Genomic DNA, 17,563 nt, shown 5'->3' on the forward strand with positions numbered 1-17,563 from the left:
TGCAAACTGACCATAAGCCTTTAAAGTGGCTAATGAACATGAAGGGGGAGAATCCAAAGTTGCTTAGGTGGTCCATAAGTCTACAAGGCTTCGACTTCACTATTGAGCATAGGCCAGGTGTCCAACATAGCAATGCTGATGGGTTGTCCAGAATGTTTAACCGACCTGAACAAAAGACTCATCCAGGGGTGGATTAGTTCCCCCTGTCCATAGTCTGGGAGGGGCGAGTGTTAGGAAAGATTTCGTAATTGTAGGTAATTTTCCTTCCATGTGGCACTTTTTGCTGTTGTTTTTCACCTTGTTCTTGACTTTGCCAGAGAAGTGCAGCCTTCTGCCGCACTCCTCTGGGCTTTCGCTCCTTTCTTACGGGGAAACTGACATGCCCTTAAGACAGTCAGTACCGGGGAACGCTGTTTCCCGTAGTTTCTTTTATCATGTTGCGGCTTTCGTGCAACATGACACAAGAGGGCACTGTAAGCTAAGTTACAGCTCTCTTGGGTCTCTAGCCTTCTACAGGCCCTAGATACTCGTTTAGGATTGTATCTGATCGGTGCAAGTGATTCAGGGACACGAATGGTGGCAGCGATCGTTTCTTGTGTTTTGAGCTCCTTTTGGCGTTCTAAGCGCGTTTTCCGCGCTTAACCCAAAATGGTGGCCTGGCTCCCAAAATGGCCAGACCACGAGGCTCCTTTGTCCTGTCCGCTGACCGTCTTGCTCCCTTCACCTTCCCCAGGTCGAGCCGACCCGGGGCCTTCCTTATTTGGGCATCTACTTTCCCGCGAAACACGGATGCTTTCGCGGGCTTCTACATGTCTTGTGTGTGCCTCCAGGATGTGGGCTGGGATGTCTGGTCCCAATACACATCCTGGGTGCCAGAGAGTCTAGGGTGGTGTGAATGCCTGGGACCACCGTGGTCCGTGATTGGTCCACGAATGGTGTGAGTGTTGATGAGCGGATCTCCCATTGGGTCCCCTCCGTTTTGGCGCGAAGGGAACCGTGGATAAGAGGGGGCTGGAAACACCACTACCATGTCGATCTCCTGAGTTCTCACGAACAAAGGAATACAGGAGCCAAGTATCCTGAAACCAAGAGGCTGGACCGAGGAATCGCTGGTGACCCGCTGAAGGACTTCTCCTCTGCACTGCTGTCGCCTTGTGAAACCCTTTTCACCTTTGATCGAACTAGAAGGCCTGTACTGGTACTTCGACCTTTGGAATAGCGGGAACAGCTATTCTCGGCATCTTCACCATCTCCTGCCAGTAAGCCTTCGGAAGCGTCTCTGGTCCATCCAGTTGACTGACCAGCTTACACGGGAGTCTTGCTCTGTAACCGCCGCCAGGTTGTGTAGTATTTCGAGTCCTTGTCACTCTCACACACTTCGTACACTTGGCGTTCCCAAGTCTGAAGTGAGTAGTGTACATTTGGCTCAGATACACACGGCCGCTCCGTTGCCCTGCTGTGATAACAAACTGTGCGGGTTTCTTCGATTGGGACGTCTTTTTACTCATCACGACGACGAGGCGTTCCCTGCTCTTCTGAACCTGCCAGCTACTGAAACGGACGCGGAGAAGCCTGGGTCTGCTTGCATCGGGGACCGGTGAGTAGCATAGCTAGGTTCTGGTCGCCCTCCTGCAGGAGCCCATTGTTTTTCCCCGCTGGGTCAAACAGCACCCATTTTCCGTACTCGCGCTCTGCTTCTGCCCACTGTGGAGGCTGCGCTTGAGTCGCGGAACTTGCTCTTCTTCTTTTGTGCACTAAACTGAACTGCCTGGTTTCCCTCGAAGAGCTTCTCCTTTTGCCCTTTGGCACCAGCTTGTGCAGGTACTTTTGAGCACAAGGCTCCACTCTTCGCAGGGCTCGGACTTCCATCTAGTTAGGTGCCTCTGAAGGCGAACTGGGTCTAAACATTATTGTGCACTGCCTTTTTTCCCTCCCTTTTAGGTGGACTACACATTTTGTCCATATAACGCTTGAGGCTTGTTGTATTTGTATATATATTGTGTTGATATGGTATGTGTTGGTTTACTATCGTTATATTGTGATTTTCTCGCTACGGTCATTGTTTTAAAGGCCTTGAAATAAATGTGTATATATTTTTAATATAACAACTGTTTGGAGTAGTTTGTAAGTGATCTTGCTTTGTGTGCTCATTGCGGGCTTTCAGTCACCCTCACCCCTCTTGAGCCCTAGTCTTGACCGCCGCGATCGCTACCTTGATTGGTCTGGCTCGTCCAGAGGTTACCCTGTTCCAAGTAATTAGGTTGGCCTTCTGAACTTCTGTGCCACCAGGACAGAGTTCAGAAATCCGTCTTAACAAGCAGTTACAACTTGTTTTTTGTGCTGTTGTCTCTGTTATGATCATCACAAGACATTCCATCTGGGTGTCCTCGCTCACGTGACAAAATCCTTGTGCCTAACAGCTTGTGTTCAGTGTAGAAATATTTGACTATTGCACATCAAGGGGCTATTGATTTCATTGTGCGACAATTAATGCTTTGTTGTAATGTGTCTATCTTTTCCATCTCCCCGGCATGCTGTTCAGCAGGTTTGTTTGCATGTATGAGGTAACAAATGCCCAGAATAGGGGATGCATGTGAGTGCACAGCTTTACCGGTTTTGCCAAACTCTGAAGCCTGAAACGTAGGCTTGACATGCTGCCAACTTTGCAACTGACCTGCAGATGAACTGGCCTGCTGTTAAATCTCAGTTACCAGTTTAATGGTATCCACTAGAGAGTGTAATTTGCTTTCTAACTTTGAGAACATTCAGACATATAATTGCTAATTTTACTATAACCGATAAGATAGCTCAGTGGGTTGAGCACTCACTGCTGCAATGTTTGTGATCTGCAGGTTCGAATCCCAGCAAGGCCAACTCAGTCTTTCATTCTTCTGAGGTCAATAAATGAGTACCAACACAGGTTGGGTGATATTGTATGTATAGTTGTTTTATATAAGGCCTTGGACGTCTGCTTGCATTCACAGTAATATGGGCCTATACACATTGACTGCTCTTCCAAAATCATACTGGACACTTTCTCCTCCCCTACGTCCTTCTCCACATGTGGCATCAGCCAGGGCTCTATTCTTTCGCCTTGCTCTTTAACATCTACCTTAATCTGATGGCACTCCTCATTTCCTCCTTCTCCCCCAACTTCCAGTGCTATGCTGATGACACACAACTCTTCTTCAAACTTCCTAAAGACACCCTTGCACCTTCCATCACCCCTGACTGCCTCTTAGCCATCCACGCCTGGTGTACATCTAATGATCTCTGCCTCAATGCCAGCAAAACAGAGATCCTCCCTATTGGGACCCCAGCACCAGACCTCTTCCCTTCACTCTGTCCTTCTTCCATGGGCTGTCCTCCTGCTCCCTCTTCGGAAGACATTCCCAAGAAGTCCCATATTCAGCGTTTCCTTCTGAAAGGAGTTCTAGCTTTCCTCACTTTTCCCCAGAGACGCAATGTTACACAGGCTCTGGTTCCCTCTAGGCTTCACTATTGCAATAGCCTCCTCCTGAATCTACCTTCTTCCACTCTGCGACTCCTCCAGCTAATCCAAAATAGGGCAGCAAGACTTATCCTTGGTCTCAAGCCCAGGGACTGCATCTCTCCTGCCCTACAAAGTCTTGACAAGCTTCCGTTCACAGCACTGATTAAATTCAAATCCCTTTGTATCATCCACAAGCCTGTCTGGGGCCGGGCCCACTCTATCTGCAACTCTTTCTGACCAAATACCCCCGCTCTAGACACCTGCATTCCTCTGGCACCAACTTCTTTTGTATAAAACGGTTTGCTAAACAGGGGGCAGGTGGTAAATTGCTTTTCTCAGTGGGCTCCCTTCTTTGGAACAGCCCCCCGCTCCCTCTTCATCTTGAGTAGGACCTCCTTAAGTTCCGGAAAAGCATCAAGACCTTTCTCTTTACCTCTTCCTTCCTTCCGTCCTCTCTGCACTTGCCTCAGCTCACCCTTCAGTACTGGATGTTGCACTTAACTTTCTTCATAGCACTTCACCTGCTCCTCTCCATGTGCACCACAGCACCTATCTCATACCCCTCTCCCCTCTGCACTTGCACCTTCTGAACACTCACAAGGCATAGTTGGTTCGACTTCCCCTCGCATTGTCTCTTCTTATATTGTTGTATTTCATTATTTAACATTGTTATAATTACATTGTCTATCATCCCTTGTCCCCTCCCTGTTGACCTGTGGGCGCTTTGAAACAGTGTTTGCATACTGTGTAAGCACCTAACAAGTGAACAATAAATACATAAATAATGGTGGTTCATTCTTGTATGACATGTATATCACATTAGTGATATTGTAACCTTATTTTTCATAGTGCAATTAGGAACAATGTAATGCGATGCCACTTCCTGTTTTATCAAGGGGTAAAAGGTTGTGTTTCATCGCTTCCCGTGATGTCACTTCGGTGTGGGGTCAAATTACATCACTTCCTGTGATGTCATTAGAGATAAAAGGTTGTGTGATGTCACTTCTGCTACCCCTGGCATTATGGTGAAATGAGGTCCCTGTCGGCAGTAGGAGACATGGACCAAAGCCAGAGGCTCTTGCCATCTGGCTGGCGAGAAGGGTCTGATAGGGTCCTCGCTAATGGAGCTGCAGAGCTGACGTCCACTGACAGATCTTCAATAGACATAATGTCATTGTTGCAATGAATAGAGGCACAATGGCCTGGCTCTGACAGTGCCTCTTTAACGTGTCATGGAAAATTGAAGAGCCTTCACAAGGGAAATTGCAGATTGATTTTCTCGTACGGGAAGAGCAGAAATGAAAGTCTTTACCAAAGCTACACTTGCAAACAAGCAATGGGTCTACAGCTGCAGAAATTAAATGGGGTAAGGAGATGGGCAGGCAGACAAAGAACAAAAAAAACATACACATGGTAATGTTCTCCTTCATTCAAGAGAAATTTGAATATGAGTACTGAGTTGTGTTCCGGCACTGCCGATTTACCGCTTTAAAATGTCGTGCATGATTGCAGAGTGTGTAAGCAGGTAGTTTTACTACTTTTTAACAGTCAGCTGTTTTTCAACAGAGAATGCTCTTTTTTATCCAGTAAAGATTACTAGTTAGTAGCGACAAAACCTTAAAGGGAAAGACCAGCAAAAAAATGTATTTAAAAAATAGATAGGCAACATTTTAAAAAAAATACTAGCACTTTTTTTTTTTAAACTTCCTATGTAAAATGTTGAGCTATTCAAGCTCAAAATTCGCAAAAGCAAGCACATGGGCGCATTCATTTTGTGAAATGGATGCCCGCCTCTGCTGGCTTTTGCTTTTGCGGCACTAATGACGGAAAAGCCAGACAGCTGTAGTAAACAAAAGCTACCGCTGGGTGGCTTTTCCTTCATTGGTGCTGTACGCGGAGGACGGGGACCGGAGACCAGAGCAGGAAAGCTGCAGCTGAATCTCGGTAAGTGCTATTTATTTGTTTTTAAATATAAGCACTAGCTGTGGTTTTTTTTGTAGGTTTTCCGGGCTGTAGGAGCCCGGAAAACTTAGAAATAAAACCGCAGCTTTAAAAACATATTTATGTTTGCGGTCGTTTTTGAAGCGACCGCAAACATAAATGCAACGTTGTGTTTGAAACGTTGGGGGAGCACCGGAGACCCAAAATGATAGCCACAGCAGGCAGAAACACAATGCGGTTGTGTTTGAAAACGCTGCGGTTTTTCTTTCTGAGTTTCTCAGGCTCCTCCGAGCCAGAGGAGCCTGAGAAACTTGGAAAGAAAAACCGCAGCGTTTTCAAACACACCGTTGTATTTATGTTTGCGGTCGCTTCAAAAGCGACCGCAAACATAAATATGTTTTTAAAGCTGCGGTTTTATTTCTACGTTTTCCGGGCTCCTTCAGCCCGGAAAACCTACAAAAAAAACGCAGCTAGGGCTTATTTTTAAAAAAAAATAAATAGCACTTACCGAGATTCAGCTGCAGCTTTCCTGCTCTGGTCTCCGGTCCCCGGTCCTCCGCGTACAGCACCAATGAAGGAAAAGCCACCCAGCGGTAGCTTTTGTTTACTACAGCTGTCTGGCTTTTCCTTCATTAGTGGCGCAAAAGCAAAAGCCAGCACAGGCGGGCATCCATTTCACAAAATGGATGCGCCCATGTGCTTGCTTTTGCGAATTTTGAGCTTGAATAGCTCAAAATTTTACATAGGAAGTTTTAAAAAAAAAAAGTGATAGTATTTTTTTTTAAAATGTTGCCTATCTATTTTTTAATAAAATGTTTTGCTGGACTATCCCTTTAATTCACAAAAATTAGCATTTAAATATGTACTGAATCTCTGACTCAATAAGTGGTTATTCCAGTTGAAAAGCAGGCCACCCAGTCTCTCTGGTGTTCCTCTCAGTGAGACCCCCATACCTTCTTTATTGTGCTGGGAGTGTTGCGGGGGGAGTCCGTTTGCAGCTCCTGAGGAACACCCACCACCAATGGCAATCTGAGTCATGCTGCACCAATTTGATGAGGACAAATTCAGACTAAGCATCAGGATTTAAATGATGATGATCTGGTTAAACATTAATACTCAATAGAGCAGAAGATGATACAGGAACATATCCAAAGCCCAACGCCTTCCGACAAACATATCGATCCTGTGTACCTGCCTCTCCAGGTTTTAGCTTATGTTTTCAAAACAATGAATTCTACAAGCTAAAACAAATCCTATAATGTCGTCCCTTATCCCCGAAGGGGGAAACCCTTTCCATGTGGCCAGGTAGGTGAGGCTGCTATCCGATAGTCCCCATGGGGGTGGTACTTAGCGGGTGAATCTCATGTGGAGGGATTCCCCCTCTCGGATACAGGGAGGACATCATGGGATAACGCGGTATAATCCACCCTCACACCCCCTTGCCCCTCACCTTCTTTACCCTCTTCTTATCATATAAGTTCCCCATGTATGTATATTACAGCAATAGTACCACTAATACTGGTACAAGGAAGATTAGGGATGATTCCACTGAACTATCCCCTCAATGTACTGAGATGAGGAAGACTAGGACTGACTCCACTGACGAGGAAGCAGTTCGGAACCAGAAAGAACACACAGGACCATCTCATTTGTCTTCCCTGGAACTTAAAAGGGGAAGAAGGACTTAAAATGTTGTCAGTCCCTCCCTGGAGGTAGTCAGTCCCTCCTCAGAGGCACTGCGAGTGAAGCAAACATACCATAGACGGAAGAGCTGAACCTGCAGATGCTGACTTGGATGTAGCTGAAGGAGAGACGGCATCCCTACCTGCTCTCAAGAGGACCAAAGATCCAAAGATGGAATATGGTGAGGCTCCTGGTGCGGAAAAGTGCTGCAGAACATGTTCCAGCAGGTACGCACATCCAAGCTCCCGGGAAGTGCTAGGGAGGTGCATACGGCAGCGCGCAAACAGGAAACAAGTCAGAAGTACCGTCGGAAGACACAGAAGGCTTGATACCGAGGTGAGAGACTACAGCCCATACAGAAGGTATAGGGAGCTCGAGGAGGCTCAAGAAACCAATGTGAAGTGGTCTGGCACCCGAGAAGGAGATACCAAGGTGAAGGGATCTGGGACCCAAGAAAGAGAAACTAGTGTAAAGGGGTGTGGGACCCGAGAAAGAGAAACCAGTGTAAAGGGGTCTGTGTCGCAAGAAAGAGAAACCAAGGTGAAGTGGTCTGGGACCCAAAACACCAATGTGAAGGGTTCTGGGACCCAAGGAAGAAAAGCCAATGTGAAGGGGTCTAGCCCTCGGGAATAAGAAGTCATGACACCAGGGTTGAGGACCCTCCAGAGGAGAGACAGCATACCTGACAGGGGAGTAAACAATCCAGTTAAATCTACACAGGGTCCAGGACCCAATGAGGACAAGGGCCTCCAAAAGCCTTTTTCTTCATCATACTACCTGTTAATGATGAATACCAGGTCTACCCAATTGTGTCACTGGAAGGGCTCATCAGGGACATTCGAAAGGCCAGGGGAAGAAAGGCATTCCTCCTACTTTGTTAAACTGTGAAAACCAGCCTGAGAAAGACCTGGAGAAGGGAGCCAGTCTCCCTACTTAGTTGAACTGCTAATTGTATAGAACTGTGCCTGACCAGAAGAAAGGAGTCACTCATCATGACCAAGAGGACAGAAGGCCACTTTAGTTTGTTTTAAAGTGTAAGGGATAGAACTAGGATTTTGACTCTAGACGGTGGAATTCTGACATTTTCCTTAGTGTTTTAGTTGAGGCAGGGAAACCCCTCTTGGAGTTAGGGAAATATAGGGTTTTCTCTTTAATTAGTTAAGAATAAAAGTCTTTGCCTCAAAACATGCCACCTGTGTGTCAGTCTCCTCCTTCCACACCCTTACAGTGTGCTGCAGAAATGTAAGGAATTACAATTACATTTAAGGGGAATCCTCTGGCTTCCCAATCATTTTCAAAGTGTCTCCATTTACAAACTGTCAGTTCATATTCCTCTGGATACTTTCCAACCTGTCTAAAGGTAATCAGTGTGGCTCTGCATGACCAAAATAAGTGATTGTACTGCCTCTTTGCTGGACTGCATGTTAAGCAGAGTGTGCAGGGTTACAGAAACAAAGCTTTAGTGCAATGGCTAATAAGCAAGTGAACATATTCTCTGATCTGCATCGCAGAATGGAAGTCCATCTTATAAACACGCATACATATTTTCACGATTGATTCCTCTAATTAAAGAAGGCCTGTCCAAGATAATAGCCTAGTCTGGGAGTAGCATAGTAGATTCATCGTTTTCTCTGTCCTTCTCTCATTGGTTTACATTTCTTTAGACATTACATCTTAACACACTGGTGACTCCTCATTTCAACCTGTATTTTTTCATGACATTGAGGCATCGCTGTTTTTGCAAACCCATTTTAGGTCGCATCATGTGGAGTGCATTTTTTCAGTGCTCGCTCTAGTAATTCCATAATGATACGCACTCCATGAACAGAGATTTGCAGATTTCATAATGGTGTAATATTTGATTCACTGAGGTCTGTTTTGATTATTTGTGGGAGCCAGTCAAAACGATACTAGGGATAGCTCTTAAGTATTAAGGTTTTGGTGTATTGTTTACAAAGGTCAACGTCACAGACACATGACAAGATTATTTAGAGGTCTTGGTATTTGTAAAAAAAAAAAGTTTTTCATTTTTTTACAATTTCTAAATTTCTAGGACACATTATGAAACGCAATTCAAAATTTGTATGGTTCGAATGCAAACAAAACACTGATGAGATTTATAGGCTTGCATCAATTGCTGTTCTGGTGCTTTTATTCTTCCCTTGATGGTGGACTAAAGTAATCAAAAGTCCATCACCCGGACCATAGCATAATTCTATATTTGTTTTATGTTGGCTTGTAATATGAGTTCTGTACTTTTCAGAAAAGATATTCAGAACAGAATATTACTTTAGTTAATAAAGCCAAACAATCATATATATGTGCTTCTATGCTGTATGACAAGAATTATAAAACAATTAGGTAAAGTGTAGAAATTTCACTCTGGGCTACAAATGCAGCTTCAACTCTCAAAATCTGTCATCCTGTCCCACTCAATCAACAAGTCTAATTTGCCAATAGCTAAATATATTAAAACTAGTGCAAAAGCCCATGTACACAGGAGAAAGTTGTGTTAGGTGGAGGTTTCCCATCATTGTTTTTGTGTAATTGGGCGGCTTAATCAAATTAATTTCTGTTGAAATGTTTTTTTTTAAATGTATACATTTTCTTAGTATATGCAACTTGAAGAATGCTGTCAAAGTGCTATCCCTGTCTTGGGCCTTTCTGCAGCTAATTGTATGTTATCAATGTTGAAATACACGTTTTGTTCACCTGGAGGATGAACTTGAAGTCATATTATTTTATGCGTAAGGCAACATTTCCCTCTAGCTGTGATAACAGGTGAAGCAGGCAGTCTCTATCGTGCATCTTGAGTTCTTCGGACAAACATAAATCTGCCCTTTTATTATATAGTATGATTGTCAGCCAACCCGAATGATTAGTTATCAGTGTAATCTTAAAAAAAACCTCTTCCCTACCTTAACTGGGTATGTTGTTGCTTCATCTATAATAATAGTGACTGGTGATATAACACAAAAACATGATTGATTGCTTTGCTCACTAAAACATTAACACTTGAAAACCTTAGTCCTTTTCTAATTACAGTCTAGGTCCCAATATGTGCACACTCCTAGAATCTCACCAATGTCAAATCATTGTATATGTGCACACTCCTAGAATCTCATCAATGTCAAATCATTGTATATGTGCACACTCCTAGAATCTCATCAATGTCAAATCATTGTATATGTGCACACTCCTAGAATCTCATCAATGTCAAATCATTGTATATGTGCACACTCCTAGAATCTCACCAATGTCAAATCACTGTAGGGCGAGTGGGGGTAAGGGCAGTTTTAACAATGCATAGCATGCATGATTATTACTTTTGGTTTCTGTCTTTAAAAATGTTATACAAAGATTTCCTTCACAGACTTCTTGGTCTTTGGTGGGGTTACCCTTTACGATAATAAGAAATCAGCAACATTGAACTAAAAAGCAGGGATTGTCACATCATTGTGCACAAGGACCTTGGACTGTGAACACATGAAAAGAACAAGCATTGGCAAGGCCAATCAGTTTGGCTTTTGTGGAGGCATGGGCTAGGCATTTGTCCGGTACTGCCTTAATAGTATTAACTGGACATTGGTTGGAAATAGCTGGAAAACTGTGTGAGTACCTAGGCATGTGATAGCAGTGCCTAGTAAATGCCTATCTAATACTTGTACAGAAGCCACAGTTGTTGGGTTTAGCAATGAATGTTTTAACAGGACTTCAGTGCAAGGAACAGATGCAAGGCTACTAATTTGTGGTGCCCATGTCCGCTGACAGCGCATCTCTGTGCTTTATCACCCGATTGCAACGCTGCCCAGTTTAGACACTTGTGATATAAACTGTGCTCACCAATGCAGTAATAGACCTTGTTGTATACTAATTTGCTGTCCACAAGCACGCTGATTGCCGCCTATGTGCCATACCTTGTGATTGTAACATAGCCAGTATACCTGTTCGTTAACTAAGCTAGGAGTTAAGGTAAACTTCCTAAAAGTGGCCTGCAGGTTCCAAAACAATGGACCCTATCAGGTTTTCCATCTAGAACACAGCCTAAGACTACATCTGACTACTTACCCAAATCTAACACTGTTGAGGTAAACTGACTATCCCCTAAACAAATTCACAACTTATAGGCACTATTAAGCTTTTGCATCACAACATGTAAAAGTGACGGTGGAGCTCATACATTACTGGTTACCTTTGATGAGCTAAATACTAATGGCAAGACCTTACTAAGGCCAACCCAGGTAACCCTGACCTCAGGCTACTACATCCACTTCATGATTAGAAGTATGTCAGCTACACTAGCTAATATGATGGCCTCCTTCACTAAACATTACAATCATGCATTTTTGGCAATGACTCAAACCAGGATCAGATTAGTTTGATCCTTATCTATGCCCCTCCACCTTCCTGACTCTAGCTCCATCCAGCCAACTCACTTCCTCCAACCAGCCCACTATGATCTAAAGTCACCTCAAAGTAGCATTAGTATGATCAAGCAGTTTGACAAAGGGAGCTCTGCAGCATCGTTAACTGTCCTTAACCACAGCCGCCCCTGCCTTCTCACTCTCAGAAACAGTAAACTAGCATCTAGAACTAAGTTCAAGGGAGACATGATTATCACCACTGCCCGGCCATCCTAAGAAGGAACTCACGTGTATCACTCAGAACAGCCTGTACCGAGTCACTAGTACAAAATACCACATTACTAATTCCAAATACAAGCTCAATCTACGGCCCAGCAATCCTGGCCCTACATCTAGACTAAACACCTCCATCGGTCCCGAATGCTGTAAGCCAGAGCCCTACACCCTCAGCCACCTTCTTCATCAAGAATAGCAAATCCAACCACAACATCCAGGGCGCCCTCATCAACGCCAGGTCTCTACGGTCCATGCCCTAGACATTGCAGATATTATCACTACACATAATCTCGACCAGCATAGAATCCTGGCTCCATGCAGCAGCAGGCCCAGCCCTAGCCCTAGCCATGCCAAACGACTATACAGTTTGCAGGATGGAGAGACCCCCTGCTAAAGGCAGAGGTATAGTCATTATAGCAAAAAAATACCCTCAATATGAGAGAAACACCTAATACACCTATCCCAACGGGAGAATTATTTTCTGTAAAAATGACTTTGTCCCCTACTACCACTTTGAGTGTTCACTTGTTTTACAGACCCCCAGGGCCTGTACTCACCTTTGAAAATTATATAAGCTCACTCCTCTCTTCCAACTCCAAACCAAAATCTCAAATGATTTTTATGGGTGACTTCAACTTGGGTCTCAACGACCCGCTAGACAGAAATGCATTATCCCCTGTGAATACTATGTTAGAACTAGGCTTCTTGCATTGTATCCAGAACCCCACACATGTACTAGGTTGTATCCTCAACTGGATCGCAGATCTTCACTGTGAGTCAGCCATCACGTCGAACTCTGCCTGTCCATGGTCTGACCACCATCTCATAACGTTTGACATTGATACCAAGATAGGCCCCACTAACCTCCCACAGCTGGCTCCGGCTGCCCCATCAAGAAATAAATGTAAATTTAGAGCCAATAGTCTACTACCTCTTTTGCAACTGATACTAGCATCCCCAAACTCTGAAAATAATGACCCTACTCTAATGACAAAACAGTATAATGAAATGGTACTTGCAGCAATAGACAAACTAGCTCCACTCTCCATATGCAAAGCTAAACAACTGACACACTTAAACAGGTGGTTCACCCATACATTAAAAGCATTAGGAAAGGCTAAGAGAAAAGCTGAAGCGCATTGGAAAAAAACATCCTAATGAACTAAATGAATTAGAATCCTCTAGAGCTGCCCATGAGTACAAACAAGAGGTCCTCATGACAAAAAGTACACTATACAACAAAATAATTGCCAAGGCCAACTCAAAAAACCAAGGACCTCTTCTCTAGCCTAAGAGAATTAGAATCGCTGGTACCCCAATTAGAAAGTTATACCAAAGATGCAAACTGGTGCTCAAACATCCATAATGACCTTCTGGACAAAATAACATTGAAGTAAAAAAAAACATTAGTCCGTCCAACTGTACCTACCATCAAGCTCCCGAACGCCCAAGCCAACAGTGGACTGCCACAATTCGAATTTACTGAGGTCACTAACCCAGAAGTCCTATACATTATCTCAGGCCTCAAACCTTCAAGGTGACAAGGCAAACCATGCCCGGCAACAGTTATCAAAGACTGTGCCTTGCAACTAACCCCTTTCATCACTAGTCTCATGAATACCTCCTTTGAAAACAACTGTGTCCCAACTGACCTAAACAATGCATGGGCATTATCTCTATGAAAGAAACCCACACTTGACCCAAACATACCAACTAACTACCGCCCAATCACATCACGGCCATTTTTACTGAAAATACTAGACCAGGTAGCATACCTTCAAATTCAAAAGTACTTTGAATCTAATAACCTCCTCGGGTTACGTCAGTCTGGATTCAGCCCAAGACATGGGACTGAAATAGCCCTCTTTGATTTAAACATCCAAATGGAAGAACTAAGAGATAAAGGAAAACTTGCCCTTCTTCTCCTCCTCGACCTCTCAGCTGCGTTCGACCTGTATGACCACAATATCCTTTGCAAACACACGGCCTCAGCAGCACATTTCTCCCTGAACGCCACACAATGGATAAAATCCTTCTTAACAGAGAGAAAAATTATAGTTTTCTCCCCTAGGGCCGAAGCTCAACCCACAGCGGTCTCATCAGAAGTACCTCAAGGCTTGGCATCTCCCCAACATTATATAATATCTTCACCAAACCCCTATTTGACCGCCTTGATGATTTGGGTGTGACCCACACTAATTATGCAGCTGACACCTAAATCCAACATCACCGGGGACCATGCCACTGACACTGCCACTACTGATGCAGGCATGGATGGCTCACCATGGACTGTATCTGAACGACGATAAGACCGAGTTGCTCCTTATAGGATCACAACACTGGCTATCCAAACTAAATGACACCTTCAAATCCTTTAACATTGATGGCAATCTCATTAAAGTCTCCAAAGAGGTAAAAACCCTTGGTTTCTATATGGACACATCGCTCGCAACTATCAAAACAAGGAAGTGCCACCTCATCAGCAGCAGCGTACACATGCAAACTCCTAATGTGTGCAGACCGTTCCTGTCAACTGATAGCTGTATTACACTGGCCAGAGCCCCCATCCTGACTTGCCTTGACTACTGCAATGCCCTTTATGCAGACACTAAGAATCACAACATCAGAAAACTTCAGGTACTGCAAAACAATGCTCTTAGAGCTGCACTCAATATCCCTAGAATCACACACATTTCTACAACTAGACAGAATGTCATTGGCTAGTGCAAGAACGAATTATGTTCAAAACACTCACATTGACACATAAATGCCTCCACCGGACAGCCCCTTCATACCTATCTGACAAAATGTCTAAACCTCAACACCAAAGGCCCACAAGAGAAGCCCATATGCAACTACTTGCCACACCGAGATTCAAACTCCAGAAAGCGAGTGGCAGCTGCTTTCTCACCATTGCCACTAAACAGAAGAACACTTTGCCAGTCAGGCTTAGGGCCCAAGACTCCTTCTGGATCTTCCCATAACAACTGAAAACTCACTTCTTTACAGAAGGTCTGAATAATTAACCCATCACATATGTCTTAGTATATAGTACTCTGTCACAAGTACCCATTGGACGCCCCTACTCAACTATGTAAATATTGTACATAACGATGTAAATAATGTTGTAAAATGTGGCCTTACTTTTGTGCTAATGCAACCATATAAACTATTACTATGTAAACTATTGTAACTTCACATGTAAGAAAAACACCCAGATGCCATTGGGAGAGGCGTGCTATACAAATAACAAAATATATAAATGCATACTGCATATAAATCAAGGCCAGAAGGAAATGTTGGCTAAGACATTTGAATTACACAAGTAGCACATTTATAGCTGCAAGTAATCCATTAACTCCCAGAAGACTGCTTAGAAATAATACTGAAAAGTCCGAAATAGCATAACGTTTGATGACACTGCTTGATACAGCTAGCTCAACAGGATCACAGATGGGTGTGATTTGGGCAGATAGTGAGTGGGAATGGCCATAGGGATTAGCATGAACATGGTCAGTCAATGGGTGGTTAAATAACCAAACAACACCCACAATCTCTGTGTCCCACCACACATTCCAGCTGAAACCAGTCTGTACTCAGTGACTTAGTCTCTGAGGTTACAGCTGGCACTTATGAACCACATACTAGCCAAAACGAACATTGAAACCTTAAAACAGGTCTAATGCGACAGCCTAATGATGCAAGATGCCCTACTCTACTGAGAACATTTTTCTACCATGTGATAATATCCACGGTAAAGTAATTATGTATTAAGTCTTGTGATATGAAATGAATGCCAGCAGTAAATTCTGCTGGTGGTATACATCCCTAGTGGTAAACATATCATGTCATTGCATTGACATCATGTTCAGCAGTTAAACAAATACTGTCATAAGGTAAAACGTGCCATCAATGGTAGAATGTACCCCATTCAGAAATTCTGTGTGAATTGACGGGGACTTTGTCATTACCTTTGTGTTTTGTCATTACGCCACTCTTTTTTACACTTTTTAAGAATGCTCTCTGATACTCCTATTGTACATGGCGATTGGCACCGTATTTGGGTGGTATTTTGTCCTGTAATGGTAGTCAGTATGCAGCAGGGTGATATTATTTCCCACCTGTAATGAGCTGTATTTTATCACTGGTGGTAATTACCAAATATGGGGGGTGGTATTCATACTGAGTTACCACGGATTGACCAATAAAGTTTACATCCAAAATTGTCAGGTCTAGTATGACTTTGTTGTCAGGGCAGAGATCTCATTTAAAGAAAGCAAAATCGAAATGGGGTAATCCTAATATAGGATTAACTACCGTCATTAAAGATGCAGCTTGGTTTCCACTAACATCTCAACATACTTAGCAACCTAATGCAGCTCCTAAACAATTGTGAATGTTCCATTTTTAATATGGTGATAAATATTTTGCTACAGGCCTGTACCAGAGGTATGCAATGCCATGTGGCTTTTCATTACATGGAGACATATATCAGATCAATGTAAATTAAGGGTCTCACCCTGAATTCGTCAAGACCTGTGCAATTAAAATAAGCATGCCTTTGCCTTCGGGAGCACTGCAAAACAATGTATATAATACATTGACATTCACTGCTGTAGGTGCTGTAGATGCGAAGAAAGCCACAGGGCATATTCACTTCAATTCAGAAAGGAACACTGCTGCCCCTATGCCTTATTCATAGTCAGGCGAAAGCTCACCTTCCGTGCTCTGAAAACATTTGACCATTTTCATCCTCACTAGAAGGTTGAGCCTCGGATTTCAAGTTTTCCATCACTGGAAGACGAAAGCCACTAGAGGAACCCCTCGAGCGTGGTTTTCAAGAGTTCATTATCGATCAACACGAATTCCGAGGCAGCAGCGGTCATGTTCATGAAGGCTCAACTCAGAGACAAACAAGTACAACATTCGGAATTGAGAATGAGCAGGAGCGTCATCACAATATGGCTGTAATTACCAAAATCATTAAGGATATCAGAGGTGACCTGCAGGATATATGAGCGAGCACTGGCTATAGCAAAGAAGCATGGGGTAATCCAGCACAAAGAGGGGCTGCTTTGTAGTCTGCAAAAAAATGGCTGCCATGAGTAAATACACACGGACTGGAGAACCGCCCACACCATACTGACATCACTCACACCACAGCCAATCAGGTACTGCTTACATCAAAAACACATAACCAACACTCCATAAATCACTATATGAACATTTTGAAAGAGATTTTAGACCAAAACATAACTATTACATTAACTTGTTTACTTTAAATACAAAATGCATTAAAATATTTAACATAAGTTCAAAGGTGTAGTAAATATTTTTAAAAGCATCAATAAAGTCAAATAACTTGTTCTTAATATTAAAATATGGCCGCCACCATTCTGGAAGTCAAAATGACTCACACATTCACCACACAATACAAATTCAGCCAAAGAGTGCAAAAAGAGGTGTGGTTGGAGGGAAAATGGGTGGGAATGGGAGGTAAATCCTATAGATTTCACTTAGCAATGCGCGTTAAATGGGTGGGGCACATAAGCAAACTACATACATCCATCTTCATATATCATCTGCATTGAAAAGCATTACAAACCTACATTCAAAGCCCCTTTTCGCAAGCCCTTATTTTTTTTTTTTTTTTTTTTTATTTTGGATGGCTGATTAAATCAACCTTTCAAAACGAGGTTTAAAACAAGATACATACATTGTTAAAAGAAAGAAAAAAAAAACATCACATGTTAAAATTACATGTTAAAATCAGATACAACTATGCCACAATCAAGATATAATAAAG

This window comes from Ambystoma mexicanum, chromosome 13, assembly GCF_040938575.1.
Source record: "Ambystoma mexicanum isolate Mex_15411 chromosome 13, UKY_AmexF1_1, whole genome shotgun sequence".
Taxonomy (NCBI): Eukaryota; Metazoa; Chordata; class Amphibia; order Caudata; family Ambystomatidae; genus Ambystoma; species Ambystoma mexicanum.